Genomic DNA, 26,603 nt, shown 5'->3' with positions numbered 1-26,603 from the left:
GCAGATTGCTGCAGATGGTTTTGCTTAACAAGCTGCATCTGTCTGAAGATTACTAGTACTATTAAGTTGCCCTTTTGCTGATCTTTTGAGATGGAAGCCCATGTATGATAATATTGACATATGTTGATATTAATAAGTTATCATCAATATAAATAGTCAGAATTGTTTTCAGCCTAAGGAAAGGAGCAGCACAGGAGGCAGGGGTGTTGCCAAGGTCCAGTGGAGTCCGTGCGTTGGGTCAGAGTGTGGTGCCTTGCCCCAGGAGCTGTCTGCCTGCATATCCTCAGCAAATGCCACTCCAGCTGTGGGGACACTTCTCAGCCTGGCTGCCAGCCAGGCCTTGTCCTGAGCAGGGCATGTCCCTGCCCTGCTGCCCCAGGAGCTGCTGAGGGAATCCTGAGCTGCTTTGCTCTCTGCTGGCTCCTCGCTCTGCCCATGGGCTCTGCCCTGTGCTGCAGCTCAGTCCCTTTTTTGCTTTTGTTCTTGTTCTCTGCAGCACTCTGAGTTTCACAACACAGGTGATATACTTGCAATAGAGCTATTATTTCTGTCAATATAGCACAGTGTTTTTATAACAGCTTTTAGTGACTAAGACACCAAAAACCTGACAGATTAAAAGAAAAAGTGGGGTTTTTTTCCTCAGTAAGTTTCTTTATAGATTTTCGTATATATCTAAGAAGGTCTCTGGAATTCAAACTTAAATTGCAGAGGTTTTTTTATAGATCAACATCATTATTTTGAATGTTGCTTGCCTACACAAGATTGTGTTTCATATGTAGTAAAACACAGGATAAAAGTTCAATGATAGCCACAAAAGGCTTATAGGAAATATTTTACTGGGGGGGAAATTCACCATTCAACCAATTCATTTCAAGATATGGTGGATTTATACCATGTTGCTTGTAAAGTACTGTTCAAGTAAAAAAGAAAAGCTGTAAGGTTTATGCAGAAATTACTGGTTGAAGTTTTACTGTCTGTTCCTTGTAAGTGGTCAGAACAGATTTAGATATTAATCACTGCAGACTGTAAAATTCATGATTTTAAGTGTGAATCAGAGTGGTAAACTTCTGCAAATTTAGTTTCAAAGACAGATTATTTGGACTTGTTGAAGACTATTGAAAATCTGTGTGCCTTCTGGCATTACCCTTGGGCAGATTTATTTCATAAAATCTCTTCAGCTTGTTGACTTATTTTAAAAGCAGAGACATAGAAAGGTCAAGAGAAATAAAAGAAACAGCCTCTTAACTAAGTTAGTTGGGTTTATATAATAAAAATGAAACTGAAAAGCCTTTTTAGGGAAGTTGAGCTGGTAGACAGATCCCTAAGGGGTCTGAAATAGTTGCAGGTTGCTGATCTGCTAGCAGTGCCTGGTGTTGAGGCAGCTCCTGTCACTGCAAGCACAAACTACACAACCCCACTCCTGTTAAGGGAGCCTCGAGGCCCAATATTTCTGATGTTGCAGCAGCTTTTCACAGGGGATGACTCAGAGGATTCAACTTATCCACGTTTTCATTCCACTTACAGACTGAGGAGCATTATCAGATGTACAAACCAGTTGTCTTTCAGTGAATTCAATTCCTATTTTAGGAGAAATGATTGGACCATGCTAATCCAGCTGGTTAAGGACAGGTGCTTTGAGGAACAGAATCACAGCATCTGGAGGGTCCTGCTCTGTGCAGGAATGGCTAAGAAAGAAAAAGACAGCTTGATATTTCCTTGAGTCACCCTCCCCTGCAGGAATGTTCAGAACTCTCCTGGGCAGAGTTGACTGCAGGTAATAGAAAGTACTAGAAAGGTGCAAGCAGTAGAACTGCAGTGTCAGAGCTCTGTCGTGGATCACTATGGGACTTGGCCAGTGAAGTGCCTCCATCTCAGCCCACCCCTCTGCAAAGACCTGCTTACTCATTCTCCATCACTGACTTCTGGGAGATCATCATACTAAACAAAGAAAAGCTAAATATTTATTTCTAACTTTCCTTCTCACTTCAAGCTCATGCAAGAGGGAGTATATTGCTTGTTTCATGATGGAAATATCTGGAATTGTAGATTATTGGGTGCTATTAGAAAGGATTAATTTTTTCAATGCTAGTCTCAGCTTTGCAGAATGGTTAAGTGGAAATTTTTAAACCAGCAGGGAAAAAAATTTATATATTTAATATATTATTTAAGTATAGACTTCCACAAAGGTGTGGCTTTGTTGGCTGCAGTGAAACACTCAGAGCTCATCAGCTAAGTACAGTTTGGTGGCAAAGCCATTCTCTCCCAGAAGAGTGAAGCAGTACCTTTAGACTCTGTGAGGAGAGGTATGACAGTGAGCAGTAACAGAAATAATTGGTGCTCAGCATTGATATTATAATGGAGATATTTGTAGGCTAAAGATCTGTAATTCATAGAGGCTTAAGGGGAAATCCTGACCATATTGCAATCAGTGTTTTTCAAATTAGGATAGTTTTTAAATTTTGAAACAAGAAAAGGAACAAAACTCCACCAAACAGTTTAGATTAAATTATTCCCATTTAAAACTGCTACTGCTGTCTTCAGATCCTGGCTGATTCTTAGTTCAAGGAATGTGTAGCATTTTGAAAAGGGTGAGTGCCTTTGCAGATGATATCACTGTAGTTGGTTTTTGAGGTGCTGCTCAAAAACCTCTATATATCCTCTATAGTCCTTGGGTAGATTTCAGCAGACATAAGCCCTTTTTATGGTTTATGAATGTTAGTATTCTTTATATTCAGGAAAGAAGTAGCTGAGGGAGAATCTTTGTCCACTCTACAATAGCTTCTTATCATCTGTTTTCATCCTGAACCTTACAACATCAATCAAATGAGAAATAAAAATGGTTTTTTCCCTGAGCTGTTAACAAGTGCCATGAAGATGGATGTACAGATACAGATTTGAACATGACTGGCATGGGAATCTTCAGGGGGAAGCATCATGGGTCAGAGGATTGGCAATGCCAGGAGCAGCCTCAGTTCAAGGAAACCTATATTCTGCTCTTAAAAAGGAAAAAAATCCATAATGAGAGCAAACAATGACTGAGTTGTGGAAGCCTTTTCTGTGGTGCAGTGAAAATCTGTGTGTGACTTTGTGAGAGCTTCTTAGAAAGGGACTTGCTGAGACAGTGACTGCAACAGGAGGTTGAGGTGTTGTGTTATGCTGAGCTGGCTCATTGATTAGCAATTGGATATTTCTGTTGATGAGGAATCTGGAAAAAGACACCCTGAGGTTTGTTGCAGCCTGCATGGTTGGGTACCTGGATCTTGCTGCTCTGCCAGCATTAGATATTAAAGTGCCAAAGTATTGGTGAGACAGGTCAGTGCAGCGGAGACACAGTGATCATTGCAGCTCACGATTCCCAAAATACACTTTTGTGTTTTGTTGCTGCCCATAAACATCTAAGATCAAATCATTTATGTGACTAAGTGGGGCAAAAAAATGCTGAAGTTGGCACAGAGCCGGGCTGTTCACAAGCAAGAGGGAATTAAGGCATTATTATAACAAGGCACAATTATAATTGGTGTGGGACACCTGGTAAAGCTCCCAAATATTCTTTCTTTTTCCCTTCAGCTGCAAACTTCCTGTTCCTCTTTGTAATGGTCACTGCAAAACCTCAAAGCAGTGCTTAGAGCAGTTGATAATCTTTTACTCTTTCTGCCTGGTGAGTATTTATTAGTTTGTGTAAGAGAAACATATTTGGCTTAAAACAGGTATGGAAGAAGACCTTAGACTGGAGTTCTAAGTTGTCCTGTATGGAAAATGTGTAGCTAAAGAAACCTCTCTGATGTCAGATGCTATTTGGGTACTGAAGCCTGCTATCATTTAAAATGCATACTAACTTTTTTTCCCGACTTCTACTAAGCAAATATTTGTGGTGCATCCAGCATTGGATGTGGATACACCATGTAGAAATAGCATATTTTTAGGAGAACATTTTCTGATTTCTCCTGACTCTTACATTATTTTTAAGACTAAGGGAGCAGAAGATCCTATTGAAAATGTGTTTGTACCTAAACTGAGCAAGAAAAATCAGGTTCATGTAGCTCTAGATTGACTATTCAGTATTTGACCACTGGAAAGCTTTTCATCAACTTTGATGGAGCATATTCCATGAAGTGCATTGCTTGAATGTTGTCAGCTTTTTCATGGCAACTTGATGTCAGTCATTATCAATAATTGCATTGCCAAAAATTGACTTTAATTTTAATATCACTGCGATGAAGGTGGGAAAATATTATTGTATCATAGTAATTAATGCTTGGCATCATTTTTCTGTAGGCTTATCTCTGGAAATAGTTTTGATCTACACTTTTCTAGTGTCATCACTTAGCACTTGTCCTTTGCTGTCAGATTCCTGTGGTTTCATCTGGGGTTTGTCAATAGTGGGAGTTTTGGTCCAGGAGTTGATTTAAAGCAGGTGATACAATTTGCACAGGTGGATTTTAAAACTCATGTTTGTTGGAGGAATTATCTTAAATAGAGATCATTTGGCTTAGCCTCATAAGATTTTTCTTATTATGAAATTATAAAAAAAAAACCAAACCTGGAATAGTTAAATAGTTTCTAGCATCCAATGTTATATATGTCATTTCAGAGCTAAAATGACAAATTCTGAGAGGACAAGTCCTGAAAGGACTCTGAAACTTGGCTTGGCTCTCAGATTATCATTTGATGTTTCATATATAAAAATTTAGGCTTTTTTGCTTTAGCAATTACAGGCTCTCTGATGTCATCTTGGATATTACTGTCTCTACCTTGTCTATAGGAACAAGATTTCTGTACCTAATCTATAGGAACACGATTTCTGTACCTAAAAGATTATTTCAGGAGTTACTTCACATTCATTTCAGAGTAACTGAGAAGGAATTTTATTTTTGAACCTTAAAATGAAGAGAAGAAAAAGAACCAAGATTCCAATTCGAAACTGCAGATTCTATTCAGAAGCATCTTCACAACTTCTGTATATACAGTAATTATCATCAAAACATTTTAACTAATCACAACTTCAAGAAATTTGTTTGTACAATGACCCTATAATTAAGGAAGGTGGGTTTTTTTTCATATAAACCTAAAATTAAATTGCATATTAAAACAGACAGGTCACTGTTCTTTGGAGACATCAAAATCTCTAATTTGTACTGAATTCAAAAGGCTCTTGATGAAAATCATGCCCTGAGGCTGTAGAAGGGTAAATAAATTCCAGTTCTAACTCCTGCAGTGTCCATATTCATGTGCCTCTAGAGAATATTTCTGAATACTGTTTCAAATGCATATGCAAATAGAAATGAAATGGAATCAACTTTTAGAATCTGAAATTCTTAAACTGAATGGTTAGAAAAACACATGTGTTCATCTGGATCTTAGAAATAGCTTGTAAAATTAAGGTTATTGAATAATCTTATATAATCTTTGACCTTTGGTGATAAAGAGGTTGTGGAAATTCATAATAATTTCAGGGATACATCTGAATTTGCATTTATTCTGAGTCTTTTCAGCTCATGACCCCTTTCTGTGGAGCCCACCTCACCTTAACAGACATTTTCAGAAGGTGACCAATGCAAACCTAGCAGCAGAGTATTTTGATCAGCTGATTTTTCTTGTTTCCCTCTATATTTTCCCCCCTCTTTTTTCTTCACACTATTTCTATTGTGATTTTTGTGGCCAGTACTTATCTTGTCATTTTCAGCATAATCACTTTTGGTTTTCTGGACATTTTTGTTTAACTGTGTACTACTACTCTCCTGTGCCTGTAAATTGATACGTCATAAATAAATTAGGCTGGGATGTGAGTATGGATATGATTTAAGTTGAATACAGAGTCAATGTCATTGCAAATTATAAAGGAAACAATCTGAAATCATATTCTGAGTATGGATTCATCAAGCATTGGTAAATGCTAATAAATAAACCAAAAAGACAGTTTCTATTGTATACTTTTATTATTGATATATACACCCATATTACTAAAATATTTATAGAATGAAATGGGAAAATTTAATTGCTGCTCATCTTTCATCAAGAAGAAACAATCAATAAAAGAAAACACAAAGAAATTAAGAAAGTGCATAAAAATAAAATAGCTTGGAGAAATTTTGTCTCTGCTAGATAATTCACGAGGCAGGCTGAGCAGAGTTTTGTCCCAGGTTTGAATCACTCAAAATTTGCCTGTTTAGTGGCAGGGAATTTCTCAGTGTGTGCCTGATCTGCTCGTGTTCACACAGAAAAGAATCAGAGTGGAATGGAGAGGGTTAAAAAGCTTAGTGCTGAGGTGTGTGTGCCCAGGGGGCTGTGCCAGCTCTCTGCCAGCCAGGCACTCTGCAGCTGCACTGCTCAGCCCTGCCCAAGCTGGCAGTTCAGGGAATATCCTCCTAAATCAGCTTTTCTTCCTGCCCCACGAGCAGATTTGCTGACGGTTTCTCTCCTGTTGTAGACAAAGCTGCTCCTCCTCCTGCCAGAGGTGTGGGATCAGCACTGAGGCTCTGCCCTGGGGGACAACCTTCAGTTTAAAGGGCTGGGCTGGATCAGAGCCCAGCCCCTGCTGCTCACCAAAGCTGCCTCACATCACTGCAAACCTCCTGTGGTGGCAGAAAGAATGAAATAGGCTGGAGGCAGAAAGGTGGCTTGGCATTGTGTCAGGGAAGGTGGGCAAGGGAATTTTGTAGTGAGTGGAGGGGAGAAGGATGATGTTTCTGAGTGAAATGCTGTGACTGCCCCATGGTTAGTAGTGGGAAACTGTTGCAGCAGTTTGAAGACCATATATTGCTTCTTAAATCTTTGGAATTGGGTATGTGATGCAGCCAACAGGCAGCTTGGTGTCTTTTCCATGGCAAGGCCCATGAGAAGGGAATTGGTGTCTTACCAAACATAAATCAAAGTTGCAGAAAGAATTAGTCTGGAAGGTAACAAACTTAGTATGGGACTTGGCTGTTTCTAATTGGCAGAAACAGATCTTTTGATCTGTTTCTGCCAATTAGAAACATCCATGTTTCTAATTGGCATTTCATGATTCCTCTGGAATCTGTTGATATAAAGCAAGTGCAAATATAAAAAGTCATTCTGGAATATGGGTACCTTGGGAACAGTTTTCTCCTGAAACAAAGGACAGCCAACTGACAAAGCAAGTTGATGTCTAGAACAGAAATGTAGTTTCCAAATTTTCTTTGGGGCATTTCACTCATTGACTCTGTCAATTGAGGGGAAGGATGAAGAAGGTGCACACAGTATGTGCTACGTATTCATATCCTGGAATCCAGTGTGTCCTAGCCAAGGGGGCAAGTCAATGCGCTAAAAGCCACACCCAAACTCTTTGGCCAGAAGTTCAATGCTGAAATAAGGCATCTGTGAGTCTGGGGAGATAGAGCACCACCAGCTGAACCAAGTATGTATTATCTGAGCAGGTTGTCTGTGATAAAACACCACAGAGCTGACACAGCAAGCTCTGCTTTTGTGTCCTTCACTGAGAAAAAAAGCTCAACTTTTTCTGCTGGTCCCTGTAGCTTACTGTTTCTCAATACACCATGGAGGAGCTTTTTGATTTCTAGTAATTTGCTCCTTCATGGGATGTAGATAGAAACTGAAAATCTAATAACATGGACCATGTTATCACCACGGTGATGAAATGTCTTGTCTCAACTTGTGAGTTTTTGTTTATCATTAAGAATTTCATTGCTTTACAGGGAACAGCAGGTGAATTTGCTTGTATAGCTAAAGAGAAAATGAAGGCTCCTTTTTACATAATCCACTACAGATGTTATCTGGAATTTGCTTCAGAATACATTAATATAGCTTTTGTAAGCAGTCTTATAATTGGCAATATGTTTCAAATGCCTTGGATGTTTAACTTGGGCAGGAAAGGAAAAGTGATAGTACCATTTGCAGAAGTTGCTTTTTAAATTCAATCTGTGGTCAAACTTTCCCTGCCCATAACTTACAGGAAAAACAAATTAGAAAATGCAGTCCATCACTTTCTTGTGGAGGTTTATATGAGGCAGTTCAGGAAAATCACTGCACTGAATGCAGCAAGGCAAGGATAAAGGGAGTAAGAGGTGGCTGTGGTGCTTCAGGGAAATCTTGTTTTCTGCTAGACCCTTTTGAAAAGAGGGGTGCATGCAGGAGCTGATGGGTGGCTTGGGTGTGATGAGCCAAGTTCTCTTCAAGATGGACACAGCTGATAATGAATGGGAGGGGGTGATAAAGCCATGATGAGTCCCAGATGATGAGACAAGGTACCCCTGTGGTTACCCCTGTGATTACCCCAGACACCCTGTGCTGAGCACTGTGCAACCCCACCTGGTAACTCATGCTAAAATTAATGTCTCATCTAGAAAGATGCTCAGTATTGAGGGAAAAACTTCAATAATTGTGGAAGTGCTTTAACAGGTAGGGTAAGGGTAGCACAGCAGAGGAAGTTAGAACTGACCTAAACTGAGGTATAGTGTTTAGGAATGAAAACCATTTGAACAGGAAAACTGTTCAGAAGGAAAAACAACCCCAAACAACAAAAGGAAAACCAGAACATTTAGCCATGAATATTATTTTAAACTCCTGATTTTTTAAAACCCCTGTGTTTACTATCAGTATCCTGTGTGTCTGAATTTGATGTATTAAGTCTTCCTGTTTGTAGTGGGGTATGGGGTATTAAGCTCTGCTCCTGGGAGAATCTGCAATTTAAAGAAGAAACTAAGATAAATGGTGTTAGCAGGAAGTAGTGATCATCTTTGTGAGGGATAATCTTTCAAAAAATATCCATGAAACTACAAAATTCATCATTAACTCTCCAATGACAGTTGATAACAGCATTACTTTCATTGGACAGATTATGAAGATCTGCAAAAAGGAGATTTAATAGATATTATACAATTTCTAGCAGGTTAAAGGCTGCGTGAAAACCTTTTAATTATTAGAAATAATCTAGGCAAGCAACACCTCCTCCTCCCCATTTGTAGCACTGCTCAAGTGCCTACACAGTCCTATTCTTTTCTAGCCATTATGGACGTATTAGGTAAAGGTACACTTCAGAAATAGGAGGCTATATTTAAGGAATCGTGTCTCATTTCCCAGCTCTCTGTAGGTTTTCAAAGACAGCATTGCTTATATTTAGTAGCAGTTTTACTGAGAGAAAAGAAATACTTCTTTCAACAGAGGTTGCCTTTTTAAAATGTTTTTCAAAATAATTTTCAGTCTTCAAGAAGATATGCTAAGAATCCATAGCAGTGCCCTTGCAAAAGAGTAAATTATGGCTAGAAGGGGCCAAAGGCTAAGGCAGGTCAGGGAGTGAATTTGTTATGAAGTTTGCTTCTGTATTTAAAGTGGAGATGACCTGATTGAAGCGATTGCACCAATTCCTTTGCTGGTAGGAATTTGTACTCTTGTACTGAGCATTAAGAGGCTACTGGTGTCTGTGTACAGGCTGCAGTTTCTCCCTAGGGACACCCTCTAGGGAGACAGCCCAAATATTATATAAGCTGCCTGTGTCTCTCCCACAGCAAGAACTGCAGGCAGGAAGCGGAAGGTGGTGGTCTAATTATTTGGCTGTGAGTTGAATCATGTGTGACACCAGCCTGAGCTAACAGGAGGGTCCATCTGGCTCCTGTCGCTGGGGCCCTGGCTGATGGCAGCACAGACCTTTGAGTGCTGCCCCAAGAATGGGGCAGAGGGCTGGTGGAGATGCTCAGGGACTGGAGGATTGGATTCGCAATGAGCTAAGGGCCCAAATATGAAGTGGAAAGAAAATCAAGTAAAAATGCTAAGGGCTCTGTGCAGCTGGAGGAGACACAGGCACAAGCTCATGGCTGTTTGCTTTTGGTTGGATACAAGCAGCACAGTGATTTGGAACTCTGGCAGATCTGCTCTTAAGGAAAACATAGAAATCCATTTTCTGGTTGTTATTTGGGGTTTTATTTAGTGTTGCTGAATTTATTTATTTCCTAACTTGGAGCAATCCACCAAGGGCCATATTACAAATACTATTTTAAGAAGTTCTTTCCGAGAATTGCCTATTACAATGTTTTGCCTTTCACTTACAAAAAATGAGGAAGGAAAGGACTTGGACCACTTAGAATTCCTTAAATAATCAATAGTGAGCCTTTGGATGTACAGTAAATATATTTGTATAGTGAGCCTGCAATGGATACACACACAGCACCATGGACAAAATATTCTATCTGTGAAACACTCATATTTGAAGTCTACATGTAAGCTGAACTTGGGATTTCATTAACACAAGGCAAGCACTATTAATATAAAATAATATTATATTCCAGGGATGAAAGTAATGAAATTAACTCACAACATTATAACTTAGGATTGTAGTTCCTTCCTGAGGCTGCCAAGGAAGCAATCCATCTTTTTATTATTGCTGCAAGATAGAAACATTATCAGCTTTACATAGGATAGTTAACACCTGGAGTGGAGGAATGCACAAGTTCTGAATTCTGATCATGTGAAAAAGTGATGATGTTGGGATTCAGGAATATTCTCTGGAGTGGGTTTTTGTTACAGGCTGAATTTCATGTTGCAGTATTTAATCATTTATAGTATATGATTTCTTACACCATTGTTCCTTTCTTTTTAAGCTATGAAAGATAATTGTATCTCCAAGAAGGGACTTATCTCTCTTTATCTAGTCCTCTTTACTCTTCAAGCAAAATTATAATGTGGATTTCTGATGGCTGGTTTCAGGCAACAGATTATTTTAAATCCTAAATAGAGAAGAGATTTTAATTTCATTGCGAGAGCAGTCAGGATAAATTAGTTGGGAGGGGAAAACCTCGATAAATGACATTTTTTTTCCAAGGGTAATTATTTTGAGAATATCCCGGATAAGCAAAGACTTATTGACTGAGCAGAATGGTATTGCTCTGGGGTTTGGGTTTTTTTGTATAAAAATATTTCTAAATTGGATATCTGTGAACATCTTCAAGAAAGACATCTATTCCTGTTAACAGAGTAATAATTTTAACTGTCTTTCACTCTGCCCTAAAATTGCCCCTGGAGCAGCTCCATCTTTCACAGGATAAAATCCCAAGCAGCCCCCTCCCTGCTGCCTGGCTGGGGGAAGCTGTGCAAGCTGACAGCAAGCACCCACCACTGCACCCTGCAACTCCTCAGCACTCCACAAACCCCCCACGGAACAGAAGAGGCACAGAATCCTAAAATGACAGCATGGGCATTTGTCTGGGTGCCATAGAAACTGCCACTGCAAGGAAGAGCTTTCCCTTCCTTGGCTTTGCCATTCCAATACTGAGAATGCAGAGATTTTATAGAGAAAAATAAAGGTGTCTGTGTGTGGTTTCCATGTCAGGTGATTGTTCACTTGCTGCACTTTTCATTGGCTTCTTGTGTAGGACCAGCTTTGTGCAATTGGCTGTAATATCCAAAACTTGTGTCTCTGTTCTTTTGTGTGATGAAATTTCCTCTCAGAACCTCTCACAGTGTGTTCCTTCCCAGTGCTGGCCTGCAGGCATTAGGTGCCTTGACCTTCATGGTTTTTCTCATCCCTGCTGCAAGCCTGCAGTGCCCCTGGGCTCTGTGCCCTCCTCTGTGCTGGCCTGAGGTGCTTTTGGCATCAGCAGGGCTGGGGAGGTCTCAGGGACACCAGCCCCTGGCTCCTGAGTGCCTTCAGCAGTGGGACAGCCAGCAAAGCCCCTCGACACCCTGGGAGCTGCATCCCTTAGAGAAACCTCTCAGCTGGGTGCAGGGAAGGCTCCAGAATGGAGGCAGGAATGGCTCCAGGCTGCTCAAACAGTTGCTGTGTGCAGTGAGTGTGTTTATTATGGGAAGGGTTCCCAGGCCAGCCAGCTGTCCACAGTGTGCTCCCACACCTACACTGAGAAGGACATGGCAGAATCCAGGACACATTTCAACATGACAAATAGCTGCCCTAAAAGAAACCACAGGGGTTTGCTTCAGGTCAGCAAGCTCGTGCTCGGGTGGGGAAATCTTGAATTTGCTCTAGAGCTGCCATACAGATGACAGGCTTGTTGGGCTTTGCCTTGCCTTTGCCTGATTTCCCTGGGCTGTTTGAATTAACCTACTAGGGCTGGATGAAGGCTCTCCAAGGCATGATTTTTGCTGCAGTTGGTGGCTTTCCAGCTAAAAGCCTCCAGCAGTGGAGTTAATATGCAGTTGCTATATCAGGATGGTGGGGGGAGATGGACTGATCAACTCATGAAACATCTCATATCTTGTTCTTTCAATGACTTGTTGTAATTTCCACAATGTGCAGATTTTTTTAAACTGAATATCCTAAGCTAATTTTGAAAGGAAAGTTCTACCTATCTAGATTTCCTCCTACATTTCATTTAAACAAGTTATTCTTCACCTTTTGTTCCAGGCTGCTGTGCTCTGTTAAATGCTACTTCAGAAATGACTGCCTCTTACTGATGGGTGAAATAATCTCTGTGCAAAGTCTGGAAATTATTTTCAGTCAGGGAGGTATTTTAAGCTGCTTTGAAATGAGAAGTGCAGGATAAGGGGGATAGGCAGTGTGTGGGACTATGAAGTAAGTATTATGAGTTTATTGGCTTCTGATATTTTGTGCTTCATGGGGTATTGAGAATGTCACTTACTTTCTTATTATTGCCTGATTTTTTCCAAAAAGATGTCACATTATTTTGCCACAAAACCTGAAAGAGGTTGAATGGAGCAAATATGGTCATGGAATCAGAAAGCTATTTTTCATCAGCTCAGTGGGACAGGCATGGGCTGTTCCCTGTGTGATTTCCTTTGAACACTCATCTCCTCAGATAAACCCAACAGGTTAAATTGCAGCAATGAGCAGACTGTACCAACATCCCTCTCAGACACCAAGATGTTTGTGGGGGTCAGGTAGTGCCATGTCTTTAAACATGCAAACATCTGATTCCCCAAATGCTAAGTGTTTGTGCTTCCTTTCCCATATTGATCACACTCTGGCCTTGCTCTGGTGTGTGATTGGTTTTGGGTCAGTCCCCTGTGTGTCACTCCTGTGGCTCTGCCCAGGAGAATGTTGGCTGCCCTGCAGGTCAGAGCTGCTCTGACACCTGCCCTGCTGCCAGCTCTTCTCCTCTCTCTCCTGGTGGAGCTTCAGGACTTGCATTGGGAGTGACAGAAACAGGGATTTCCTAGCACTGCTGGTTTCTGCTGGGTCTGCTTGGTGACAATCCTGCCCCGAGGGCTGCTCCTGGGGGATGGGGACAGGGAGAGCCACAATCTGTGCAGTCCCCAGGGTCCCAGCAGGTGTCACAGTGATGGCACAGGTCTGTGCCCTGGGCTGGGAACTGCTCACTCAGCTCCAGTGCTGCTCAGGCTGCTTCTGGTTCTCAGAGATTCGATCAGCACCCAGGGATTTGTACATCCCTGCTGCTGGAAAGTGATTTTGCATTTCTTGTGTTATGAACTCTAACACTGAGTGAAACACAGTGCAATTCACATGTTTCTGTGAAATCTACACTGTGCTTGCTCTGATCATGGTGTTTGTTTCCTTATCTGGTCCAGACACGTGTTGAAAGAAACACAGAAAACTGGTCCTCTTGATAAAGCTGGTGTTCACAAAATGTTAATAAAATTAAAATGTAATCTCAGTTTCTCAATGCTTCTGTACCCTGTATGCCTTTAATCATCTGTACTGTTTACTGCCAGTTCAATTATCAGGTATAATAAGTGAGCCTAATGCTTTAATGTTTGTTACTGGCCTACTTTCAAAATCCCTTACACATGCAAGTTGTATACAATTTAAATAAGAAATGCTGCTTGGAGTCATCACCACTCTTACCTAGAGGAAGAGAATGCCATTCTCTTTATTTAACCCACCAGCCTGTAACCCCTGGGTGCAATTCTTGGAGTTATAACCAATAGTGATCCAGTTTGTAGATTGCTGGTGTTTATTAGCTTTGCAAGTATTTCATAATGCTGGGTCTTCAGTCTTGCTCTAAGTAGTCTTACTGCTAGTGTTAGTTTTTGCATATTAAAAAAAAAATGGGGATTTGAATGATGAGCCATTCAAAATGGTTAAAAATGTCATTTTTACAGTACAGTGAACCAGAAGAATAACAGCCAGGCCTTTTTTTTTTTTTTTTTTTTTTTTTTTGCCTCTGAGTACTGCTGCATATTTGTGCTAAAACAGAGGCAATTTCTGCTTGATTCTGCTGCAAACATGTTGCATCTTTTCTTACTCTCCTATCATTTCTGTGTCTGTTTTGTTCTGGGGCCTTGAATTCTGTGTTTTAAGGTTTGACAACTTCTAACCACACAGCGTGTTGTAATAGCCTGTAGAAAGAGCCTTTTTGATTCATGTGTATCAAAGTGCATGACTAAACCCTCACTGTATATTTTGCTGGTGTCTGGTATTAAACTTCTTTATGCTTTAGTCACACATTAAGAAGTGATGCATTTATTTTCATAACTGAATTCAACATTCTGCCTCTGCGCTTTGTAGAAGGGAAGATAAGGGAGGAAAGCAAACATTTCTATTGACTGCCTGTGATGTGTGATCTCCCAGACAGAAGAATTTAGAGTTTTTTGTTTAGAAGAGGAATGTTCAGAGGGAGGGAAAGAGAACTGCTGAAAGCAAAAATTGCAGCTATTTGCTACTCATTTCAAATCTTTGTCCTGCCTGGTATGAAGCTTAGAGAGATCTTTTGCTCTGCATGCATTAAGTTGATTTAATGTGTGATTACATTATATTCTTGCCCTAGTTGTAAGCATCTTAATGTAATTTTAGGGGGTTTATTGAGGTAGCACTCTTGGATGGTGTCTATTTCCCTGAGTTGTATTATTTATGCCTTTTATATTTTTCATTTGCTACTGTATCACCAAACTTTCAGTTCTGTTTTGGGCAGGGAAAATACAGTAATAATGAAAATTATTTCCTTCATCCAGGACTCTTGGAAATATCCTTTTGAAGTGCAGATAGTATTTTTTTCTGTTTTGAAGTCAGTGAATCAGCATTAGTAGCTTACATGTTGATAATATCTACTTGTAAATCTTCTAAATACAGTTTTTCCATCAGAGTGTAATTTGCTTGAAAGGAGTTCCAGGAGGTTCTGAACCAACATGCAAAGCTGAAGGGATGGGACAGTGCCCTTTACTCAATTTGCCACAATTTCTGGACATTCTCTAGGAATATCTCCCTGCATTTGAAAGCTTTTAAGCTAAACCTCCTCAGACTTTTCTAGAGAAGAACTCTGACTTTTGAAGAGCAATTGGTTGGTCAGGAGCATCCCAGTTTTGGGGTCATATGGAATAGTTTCTGTAGCAGTGGGTTCTACTGTTGGATACACAAAAAAAGTGCCAGCAGGGAAACCAGAAATGTGAATTACCATGGAGATGAACACAAACTGGGTAGAGGAGCTTTCAGCAGAACTGTCTCCTTGGCAAATTCATCAAAATGAAAACTTTTTGTGGAAACATATCAGTTGACAGGAGGAAGATCTTGGAACAGATGCTAGCTTAGAGCCCAGGATATTCAAACTGAGCCATGAGGGAACCAGATTCATGTCTTTACCCTGAATAACATCTCCAAACCCTGCTCTTTTTGTCTTTGGCTTCCTTTTCCTCTAAGTAAAAAAATGTTGAAAGCTTTTGAAATTTTTACATTTTTAGTGGAATTCATGTTTCCTGATTCAGGTCATCACCTTGGGAATAGTGACAGAAAAATCTCATTTTGTCATTCATTGGTTAAAGGAAGCAAGCCATGTTTGCCACATAACAGCAGGTAAATAATTTAATGCAGTTTCTTTGATTTGCAGTATTGCTACCAATAATTGTTTTGGTCAGGCTTTTGTGGGGGTGGCTGAAAAATCAAATTCTATCTGCTTAGAGGTTTTACCAATATTGCTTCCCTCTGAGGCAGAGCACAGGAATATGTGTTAAACACAGAGCAGAGTACCAAGGCTCATTCTGGAAGTGAATATGAAACTTGGGAGTGGAGGAAGCTGTGGATTTGTCTTTGTTGCATAGCTCAGATGAAAGAAAACAGATGAGGGGGAAAGGGAATTCTTTTGGAGAAAAAAGTCTTGGAGACTGGGAAGGAAAGCTAAACCCCATGGTTTGGGATCATCCTCAAAAAGTTTCCAGTCTTTTGGGTGAGTAGTTGAAATGAGCTGATATTTCAGAGGCTTTCCAGATTCAACTCAAGCTATTGAAATGTCAGAGGAAGAGAAGAAAATTTGCTTTCACCCAGGAGGATAACTTTGAAAAGTAGTAGAAAGCTCTTGCATTCATCCATCTTCAGAGAGAGACGGGCTGAGCAGTCCTGGCAGGATGAATGTGGTGAGGAGCTGCTGTAGAAATCCAAGGGCAAAAATATTTAGAGTTTTGTGGAGCTGAAAAAGCCTGCAACCTTAGAGAGCTCTGAGTGTCCCATCATCAAGACATTTTACAACTCTTAGGAGTGCAGGCTGCAGGAGTTTTGTCTTCTTGCCAGGCTCCAGAAAGGCTCAGGCTGGGAAAAAAAGAAAAAAACCCTGTGGCATCTGATATCTTGCATTTAATCTGGGATATAACAGTGAAACAGCAGTGCTGGGTACCAGATACAGACCCCTTTGGGATGGCAAATGGCTTTTCTGTGTCCTTCCTGAGGGATGATGTCTTCATGGGAGAAGTGGGCAGATGTCCTGCCAAGGGAGCCAGAAAGTGCAGCTCAGGGCAAAGGCAGAAGGGACTAAACCCACCATTGTATTCTTTGGCCTTCAATGCTTCTTGAGTATAGGCAGAGAGGAGATATTAACTGAAAATTGAATCTCCTTAGAAAATTTCTTCAATTTGTTCAGCTACATTACTGCACTGTTGGCTTGTTCCATAGAATGCTAAAGAGGAGATGGTTTTGTTCCAATTTTTTTTTTTTAGGAAGAGAAAATGTAGCAATCTGCAGGGCTCTGGGCTGAGTGCTAGCCAGGGTGAGGTGAATGAAAGTGAGCCTCTCCTCTTCTGAACACATGTCAATTAAATGTTTCACTTCAAGAAAGCTGAATTTTTTCCCTAGGAAGAATCTTTATTTTCATACATTTTAAACTTGAGTTTTGACTGTCACTTTGGAAATGGCATTTTTTCAGTTAAATATGAATGAATAATTAAAAATAATTGGAAGCTTTTTGTCCCATCCATCTTCATAACACAAAGGCACAACCAGAAATTCTTCAGTTTGAGGCCAAACAAACAGTTTTAGTTTAGAGCCAAATAATGCTTTTCTTTTTTTTTTCCAAATGATTATTATGAAAAATATTGCTGTATTTTCAATAATTTCAGTATTTCCTCTTTCCTCTTTTTCCTCTTTCCTCCTTTTTTTTTTTAAGATGAACTGCCATATAAAATAAATCATAGCTCGATCAACTCTCAATCCAAGTTTTAAGGTTAGCTGGGAGACATTTTATTGTCAAGCAAGTCTATGTTCACTAAGTTCTTTGGAAATAGGCATTGACATTGTCATTGGATTCTGTTACTTCAGACATGCAGCACCATTTGAACTAAATAATCCCAGATAAGTGAAAGGCAGAATTCATTATATACAAGGAAATAAAAAAGAAGCTATGAAATAAAGCATCCAGATTTGATGTGAGGTTCATTTCTTTTTGTGGAAGAAGATTTGAGCTCTGTTTGTTGCAGTGGGTTTTGTTGCCAAAACCAACCCCTGGCATCTTGCGAGTTTGCTTTGGAGCTGGAGTCTGTGTGTGGCTCCCTCATGTCCTGCAAAGGCTGCTGCTCATGGCTCAGCATGTCATGCAATGGGGGCTCTCTCCTCCAGCCAGCCTTGTGCTTGGGCAGTATTTGTAAAACTTCAGTGCCTTGGGACTTCTGCTGGATTTGGTGACATGAACAACTGGTTTCATATCAAGGGAAGCACAGGACTTGTTTAAGAAAACAGGCAGCTACCTCCAAATGGAGGAATATTGATTTTGGAAAGTGGTAAACATAAGTGCATGCTGAATAACGTGGGAGGTGGAAACTGTGCAGTTAAAAGGAAAAAAAGCTCTGGGGCTGACCACCTCATGGTAGGAATATAAGTCACTGTATTACTTTTAATCAGTTCTTCAACAACCCCCTTTCTTCCTCTCTGCAAGATTCCCAGGAAGACTAGTTTCCAGCTTTGACACTTATTGTTAGATGCATTAAATTAAGCAGCGTAAATCCACCCCTGAGAATTTACCATTTGTCTAGCTTTGTTTAGCAGGTGGAATTTCACTGGGCAGAATTGATGGCAGTTTTCCTTCCAGGACCATTTTGAAATGTGTGCCTTTTCAGTCAGCAGTGCTCCTATTTTCCCCTTGGCGAGGCATATGTCTCACTAAAGAGCCTGTTTGGAAGCTGTTGGTTTAGGCAGTTCTCTGCTTTTAGGTTTGATTTTTATACATGCTTATCTGTCCTTTTTCAAAAAGTCACTGGGCTAAACTCAAGGCTTTGCCTCCCCAGCTTCCCCACCTAGGAGGAGATGAGCCTTTCAGGGAGGTGGGCATTGCAGATGTGATCTAAGCACTGTCAGCACTGCAGTGTGTTTCCCTGGCTGCTCTTTGCCTTGAGAAGCCTACAGCAGTATCTCTATATTTATGTTCATGTGTGCATATGTTTGAGTGAGTGGTAGGAGGAAAAAAATTCCCCAAGACTGCTCACATCCCTTCCCCTGGAGAGGGGTGATGGCAGATGTTCCTTATTTGTCCTGCTGGAAGGGCTGAGCTGACTGTGGGCCCAGAAACTTCTCATTGCCATGGTAATGAACGTCTTCTAGAAAATGTGATTTCTATCACATAGTTGGAGAGTGCCTTTTATTTAGATTTCCTGGAAAGGTTTTACTAAGCAGATTATTTTGACACTTGCTTTTGCAGCTGTCTGTGTTACCATGCCAGAGAAGCCCTCAGCACTGTCCCCAAGGAAACCGCAGCACCTTTCATGGCGAGGCACAGTTTGTATTAATTGTTTGCAATGGCTGGTGTTCTCACATAATTTCAGGGCCACTTTCTTCAGGATAACATATTACAGAAGAAGTGTTGAATAATTTACAAGATTCACATCTAATTAATGCGAGGAAACACCAGGAATGTAAACCCATGGTACTTGCTATTCTTTTGTGTTTCATATTAATCTGACAAGCACTTGCAGAGCTTCCTCTGCCATCCTCTCTGTTCTTCAAAATTGAAAACATAATCTAAACAATATTCCTCAACCTCATGTAGATTTTTCCATGAAAAAAACCACTTCAGTTTACATTATGAAATTTGTAAGCTATCATTAAGTGAAGGTGGTTTAGGGTTTTTTTAAATTATTTTTTACATTTATGGTGTTTCTCACAGCTCAGATTATAAATGATATTACATTTTGCATTACTATCAGTTGGAAATATCTCCAGCTATTCACTTAATGATCACTTAATACAGAGCAGTGCCAGGGCTAATATTACCTCTTACAGCATTTGAAATAAAGTAATTCCCTTTTTATCCCATTCTAAATCCTGCCTGTTTTGGTAAATCTTTCTGGATCCAAGGTGTAAAAATGACCTTTTGGCATCCCGTTAAGATCAAAAGTCACTTCTTGCTTTTGCTACAGTTTCATTTATGTGACTTGGATGAATCATTTAATCTTGGGTGGGGTAACTCTCAGTTCACAGATAACATTGTATAATTTATCTTTTATGATTTTTAGCTAAAAAATTGTAAACAGTGAATGTCTCAGAAATATTTTTTAAAAGTTGAACCCCATGGAAGTGCAATCTTTGTCTCTTTTGTTTTTAGCATCAACTTCAAAGCTCCTCTTCTTTCATCTGTGTATACACACACAACACTGGGATGTAATATGTGCTGAAATGTACAATGTGCTGTAAAATGTCCATGAAATGTGGGTGCATTGGGTGCACTGGGTCAGTAAATTGGAAGTGCTCTCCCCTTGCTCACTTCTCATGGTGCAGCCAGAGATGATGGGTTTTTGTTCTGATTGCTGTCTCGTAGTTTAATAATGGAGGAAGATAACAAAGGAGTACAAAAATTGTAAAAAAAACCCACATGGCACTGTTATTGCAGTCGTTCACAGAGTACTAAAGGGAATTCAAAAACTATTGGTGCTATATAAATAATTGATGTTGCAATCTTCAGGCCAGCCATCCTTCCATGCAGTAGCAGTTCAGGGAGCACTGTCACTTTGTGTCTTTGGGAACACAGGTTTGTACAAGAGGTGTCAAGAGACAAAGAATCACTGTGAGTTTGGATGTGCAGTTGTGAAGCACCTCTGGAGTCACTGCTGGCACAAAGGGGATTCATAGCAGGTGACAAAGAAATGCTCCAGTGTTATTCAGTTTACAGGGGTAAACTGCAAAGTCTCTGCAGCATTGCTGTGATCTTCATGCACATCACCTGTGTGAAATTCCACTGAGATCACAGTGATCAATGGGACAGTACAAGATCTATTACCTTTCCAGAGCTGCACTTCCAAGGGTCCTTGGCCAAGTCTTAAATTCTGCCTTTAAAGGGCTGGAAACACATTCTGCTTTAATGATGCATCATTGAGAGCAGAAAAAAATGTAGTAGTGGTAGTAGTTATGGCTCTAACTGTGCTCTGCTAAATTTGAGAATGATCCATTATTCTTGACTACAGAGAGCTCTTGAAAGTCTCAGTTTTAAACTGTGCGGCATCCATGACACAAAGCAAGCAAAACCAAAAAAATGCAAATGAAATACTCTGGGAAAAAGTGAGTGCTGGATTTTCTGAGATAAACAAGTAAGAGAAAACTGAGTTGTAGGAATACAAACAAATAGCAGTTTTAGTATTGAAATTACCCAGATTTTGCCAATTTCAAGTGCAGCTGTGCTATTTAGGTTTGGTTAGTTTAAAAGAAAAGAATTTCCTTGAGCAGAGAGTTCTGCAGACATGACAGTGGTGTAATAAATAAATAAATAAACAAGCCCAGCCAGGAGCACAGATGCCACTTAATGTGGCAGTGTATTAAAGTTTACAGCTACTTCTTTTAGACTCTTCCCTGGGGTGCCATGTGTCAGCCTCCCGGAGAAGGAGCTGCAAAGTCTGATTCACTGACGTATGAGATGACATCTGTGCTTGCTGGCTTGGATTAGGGATCCTGAATCAAAAGGAGCTTGATCTGCCTCAGCAGCACTAAGCTGACACGAGGTTATACAGCTTTAGCTTGTTGGTTTTTTATCTGCTTGTGCTGGATGCCATGAGTCAGCACTGGGTGGCTTTTCCTGCTCTGCCAGGCTGGGTGAGAGGTGTGAAATGGGTTTGGCTGTATCTGTGCCCTGCAGAGGAACAGCTCTGCATCTGCATGTCAGCTGAAGGAGAAAGGCAGAGGGAACTCACAGGTGGGAAAAGGTTGCAGCTTGTCCGGGCACCGGCTGCTTCATGTGAGGTTAGCTTGGGTATAATGGTAAGAAAGTTCCCTCTGAAGAGATCCTGCTGCCCTAAGTCTCTCTGGGTTGTTTTGTTTTCCAGCAGAGTCTTGTGTTAATCAGCAGCCCCTGTGCCTGCCCAGCCCTGCTGCCAGTCTGTCATCATGTGGGGCAGCCCTGGCACAGGAACTGCTGTCCTTTGCTGCAGGAAAAGACATTTTCATGTAATTAATGTGTAATGTATACATTTTTCATGTAAATAATGTGTAATTAATGTGTAATTTTTCAGTAATTAATGTGCAAAAATACTGGAGACATAGGCTTGCTTTGGGTTGGTACCATACTATTGCTTCATGTCCCACTCTCCCTTGTAACTAAAGCCCCCTTTATCTGTATGCTTGTTTCAATAATTCTGTAACACATACACTGAGCTTCCTAAATATGTGGATGAGTATTCCTGGGGTCCTGATGGCTTTGACTTCTTGAACTTTCAGATAGGAGTAGGACGACTGAGGGAAAAATTAAGATTATATCAGTTCTTCTATTTCAATTTATTTTAGTGTAAATAATTTCTTAGGCTAGGAAAAATAAGAGAAAAAATATCTTTTTTGTATTTTAAAAAAATTAGCTTCCACCTGACATTGCTGTCTTTTACTAAATCACTTAAAATCTCAGCCAGATACAGAAAATAAAATTTCTAGCCATCATAAATAATGAAAAGGCATCCACTTTAGTAAGGCAGCTTGGTTTTCATTATATGAATATATATTTCTTTGTGTACCTCAACGTAAAACTTTCTATAATTGAGACACTGGGAACTAACAGGGAGTAGCCCTACTCAGGATACCAGGTGCACTGAGGCTGAATAAAGGCTGAATGAATGCTAAATGCAAATGTAAGCTAAAGGAGCCTTTGTTTTTTGTTTGTTTTTTTTTGTTTTGTTGTTGTTATTCTGGTGTTTTTGTTTTTCTTTTTTTTTGTTTTGGTGTATATTTTTGTCTTAATATATCACCTTCAACTAATGACTCATGGTAAACCTTTGGCATATATTTATAACAAAGAACAAGAGGCTGCTATTATCTTATAGACATGGTGATAAATTACAGGAAGAGTCACCATTCTTCCATCACTAGGGGACTTTAACAGGGAAAATAGCATCACCTCAAGGCTTAAGTGTAACAGTTTAGGTTTTGCTCTAGATCATCTAACCAGCAACTTCCCAGCCTTTGTGATAGTTACTGCTCCATGAGAAACTTTAACAGCCTTTTATTATAAAAGAGTTGTGCTTCCTTTGGCCTAATTTTGCTTTTGAGAAATTTGATAGCAATTGTAGCCCATTTGCATGTGTCTCTGAAATCAATTTATTAGATTAAGAAAATACTTTAAATTAGCATGCACCCAACTCAACACAAAGAAATAGCCAGCCTGAGAGACCCTCATCAGAAAGAATATTCCCAGTCCTGTTCAGTAATTCTGGTTTAATTCTGGCTCTCTCTGTGCAGACTGCTCATGTGCTGGTTCAATCATTACAAAAACCTGGTATTTCTGCTTATGAAATACATTACTAAAGTTTGAGATTTGGGGCTAAATGAAAACTGATGTTTTTGTCAACCGGACGCAGGAGAAGCAAGCTGCCAGACATTCATATTTTTGGCTGAGAGTATTCCACTGACGTGGTAGCTATCAAAATACAATCTGGTGCCCATCCTGACAGATACATAGCATTTGTGTGACATAGGGAAATGTCAGCTTGGGGTTCACAGCCAAAACACATTTAGCTCACAGGAGCAGAAAGCTTAGTACTCCAACGCTTTGTTCTTCAGCTAGAAATGCACTGGGCTGAGGGGAGAGGGAATTACAGGGAAAGGCAAATGCACACAGATATTGCTGCCACTGAAATTAGAAACGTGCACCCTGCTCTGTAGCACCCCTCACCTCAAGGAAACAGAAATCCTGATGCTGGTGATGTTGAAGACAGGACACAACATCATAGGCGTAACATTCAACTGTGATGGAAATGGAAATGGATCACGGGGAAGGGGAGTTTTGCTGTAGCCAGTGTACTGGTGAGCACTAGAGGACTGACAGAACACAAGCCAGAAAAAGCCTGACATTTATTTACAGAAGAAAATAAACCAAGGGACATAAGGGACTGTCAGGTCACTTGTGTGACTTCTCGCTATTGCCTTCTTCCAGCCTTGTGGGTTTTCCTTCCTCTTTTAGAAGATAGGAAGCATAAGGAAAAGCAGAAACCTCCAAATTAGAAATTTTGGGTTACTACCATATGTCCTTGAAACACAGAACTGCCCTTGAGGACTTCACTGGATGCTGAGTGTATGAAAAAAGGATTTGAATCATTGAAATTCTGTGTGAGTAAATGCAGGCATAGCTATTGCTTTTTTTTGAAGAAAGAGAGAAAGTCTAATTACACCACTGTGTCCTATTAAATTGACTATTTTTTCAGAAGAATGATAGCTCTTCATTTTTTTGACAAACAAATCAGATGAAAACAACAGCAAATGGGTATTTAACTCCATGACAGCATCAACAAATCAAGTGTGATACATCTGAGTGCAGTTTCCTCCTGCACAAAACCTTGTCCGGGTTTCTGCCTACAAAAGATGAGAAGCAGAGAAGTGAGAACTGCGTGAGCCTTCCCTAAAAGAAATGTTCCAGAGGAGGAAGGGAAATGCAGTAATGCACCAGTCCCCAATTTTTGTGAGTTTCCCATCTTCATAATTACCTGTGTGGAGAAATCTGGCATGTCTTGGCTGATTTCAGAGCTCCAGACTCACCTGACAGTGCAAATCCTAACAAACAGCAAGAGCAGCAGCTCCCCTGGCCAGGAGCCATCAGTAAGGTACATTAGCCAGGTATCAGGTAGGTACTTCCTGACACATTTTTAAAGCTCCTGAATCCAAAACAATTGAAAATTTGAAGGGTAAATCTAGAACTAACACAAAAATTCATTTAAACTGCTTAAATGGGAAATTCTAGGGCTTTGTATTTTCTCAAACTTTTTTTTATACTTGGCATCATGGACAGAAACATTTGTTCCTCTTAGCAACAGAGCCTGAGACTAAAAGCTCTGCATTTCCCCTCACAGGCAGGGCCTGTCTCATTTCCTCTGCTTCTCAGGAAGCTCTTGTTCAAAACATCTAGAGCAGCTGGCATCTCTTAGCACAGAGGACTGGCTTCTTGACTGTAGATGACAGAGGCATAATCAGATTTTTGTTCTCTTTTTTTTTTTCCCGCAGAATACAAAAGCTTGATTTAAAGAACTTTCCATTGCACTGGGAAATGTAGACTCTCATAGTGTGCCATTTGTTTTAAAACCAACACCAATGCAGCTATTTTTTTATTGTTTTGTTTTTCTCTGATAATCCCTTGTGGTGTCAGGGGCTAAGAGGTCTGTTTGATACTTCTGTTCCTGCATTTGATTCAGTCCTGTAACTAACAATGCCAGCATTTGAGAGAGGTCTCAAACTGACCTGACAATGCAGAAATACTTTATCATAGCTCACAGTGAGCTTTACAAGCCCTGCATGAAAGGAAGACAGGAGAGCATTTTGAAGAGCTGTGTGTTGGTCCCTTAGATGTAATTTACATCTACACAAAATAATCTAAGAGTATAAGTAACATATCTTGCATCTGTTAAAGCATGTCTGTCCTAGCATTCAGTTGCTGGTTTTGAATTTGAAGAGTTTCTGGTTAGGGCCTGAATTTTAAGGTTGAAATATGAGTCCATCATATTGCAGTCATTGAGGTTACTAATGGATAGTACTCAGAGTGAACAGTAACTGCAGAGTGCCACCCAGTCAGGGGATTTGCCTTGGAAGAATAATGGACCCAAATTCTCACTCACATCACTCTAAATCAGGAGTGAATTCCATTAAGTAACAAGAATTATATCTGTGAAAATTACCATGAGAAGAGAATGAGATCTGCTTTATTTACTTTTTGAAGTACTCAGTGTTTGAAAAGGGCATTTATGGCTATATGTGCTCAAGTAGGATTTTGAATTGTCAGAATTAGTTAAAATCACTGCTTTTGCTCTACATAGGATGTTTTTAATGGTGCATTTATTTTCTTAGTGCCGTATGTTCCTCCTTATAGAAAAACAAACAGAAAAAATTAAGATCATCCAACCAGTTACTACAAAATGTGGCAGCTCCTTATATCTGTTTGTATATAAACATACATTGTGCAAGCCACAGAACAATAACAAGCCTTGGTAATCAGCTCAATCTGAAAGCGGTTGTTAATATACCATGAAAATTTGTGTTACTGTCTCTCTCAGAATGGAAAGACTGATATTGCAAAATTTTGTGGAGCAAAGACATATCACGGAAACTATCAAACTGAGCTTTATCAGATCCTCTGCTCTTGTTGATTAAGTGTTTTTTTTCTTGCCCACCCTGTTATCTTCATCTCCACAAGGTGTCCTGCAGGGGGTAAAGAGAGAAATACTTTTGTCAGAACCAACTTATCCTTTCTCTAAAGATGTCACTGATACAAGGATGCATTTTGGTCACTGGGTGGAAGGATGCAGTACCCAGAGGATTCCAGTCAGTATTCTCTGACTGAGAAATTGAGTTACTCAGATCAAAGAGCAGCAGGTGTTGCTTTGTGGTGAAGGTGTCAGAATTGGGCTGAAGTTCTACCATAAACATGAACCTACCTCTAATCCCAGTGTGAATGAATTGCTGCTCAGCCTGGGGCCAAGATGTTTCTGTGAATGCTTCCTGTACTTTTAAAAAATTTTCTGTGTCTTGTACCTGCAGACTCGGGGCTGGGAGGTGTCAGCAGTGGCTTTTTGAGATGCTGAGGGATCCCTGGTCCCCCAGGGGGTGTTGGCACTGCCATGGCCCCACTGCCCCCTCCATGGGGCACACACTTGGGAGGCACCCAGGATCTGCTCTCCATGGAAGAGTTCATGGAGGCAGGAAGGGAAAAGTCAGCCTGTATTTTCTGAGAGTCTCTACTCTGTCAGGCAAATCCCAGGGAAGTCAAAAAAAGTTCTAAGGTGCCCTTTGAGAGTGTTATTTTATCTTTTTGCATTCCAAAGCAATGGAACAGATTTTACTTTGATCCAGTCAGCTTTTCTATGGAGGTGTGCTCAGATAAAAGCAGGGTGTTAACTCTGGCTGCACTAGAGCAAGTGGTGCTTTGGATACTGGGACTGTAAGAAATATAAATCCCCCTGGGAATGAGGAATATATCTCCAACCTGTGAGGAATTTTTTACAGCATTCTTAGAAGGTCTGTTTCTCAACTCTGCCCATGTTTTTAGTGGGCAGAG

The sequence above is a fragment of the Molothrus aeneus genome, chromosome 16, assembly GCF_037042795.1.
Source record: "Molothrus aeneus isolate 106 chromosome 16, BPBGC_Maene_1.0, whole genome shotgun sequence".
NCBI lineage: Eukaryota > Metazoa > Chordata > Aves > Passeriformes > Icteridae > Molothrus > Molothrus aeneus.
The sequence above is the reverse complement of the archived record's forward strand: the minus strand, read 5'-3'. Positions refer to the sequence as shown.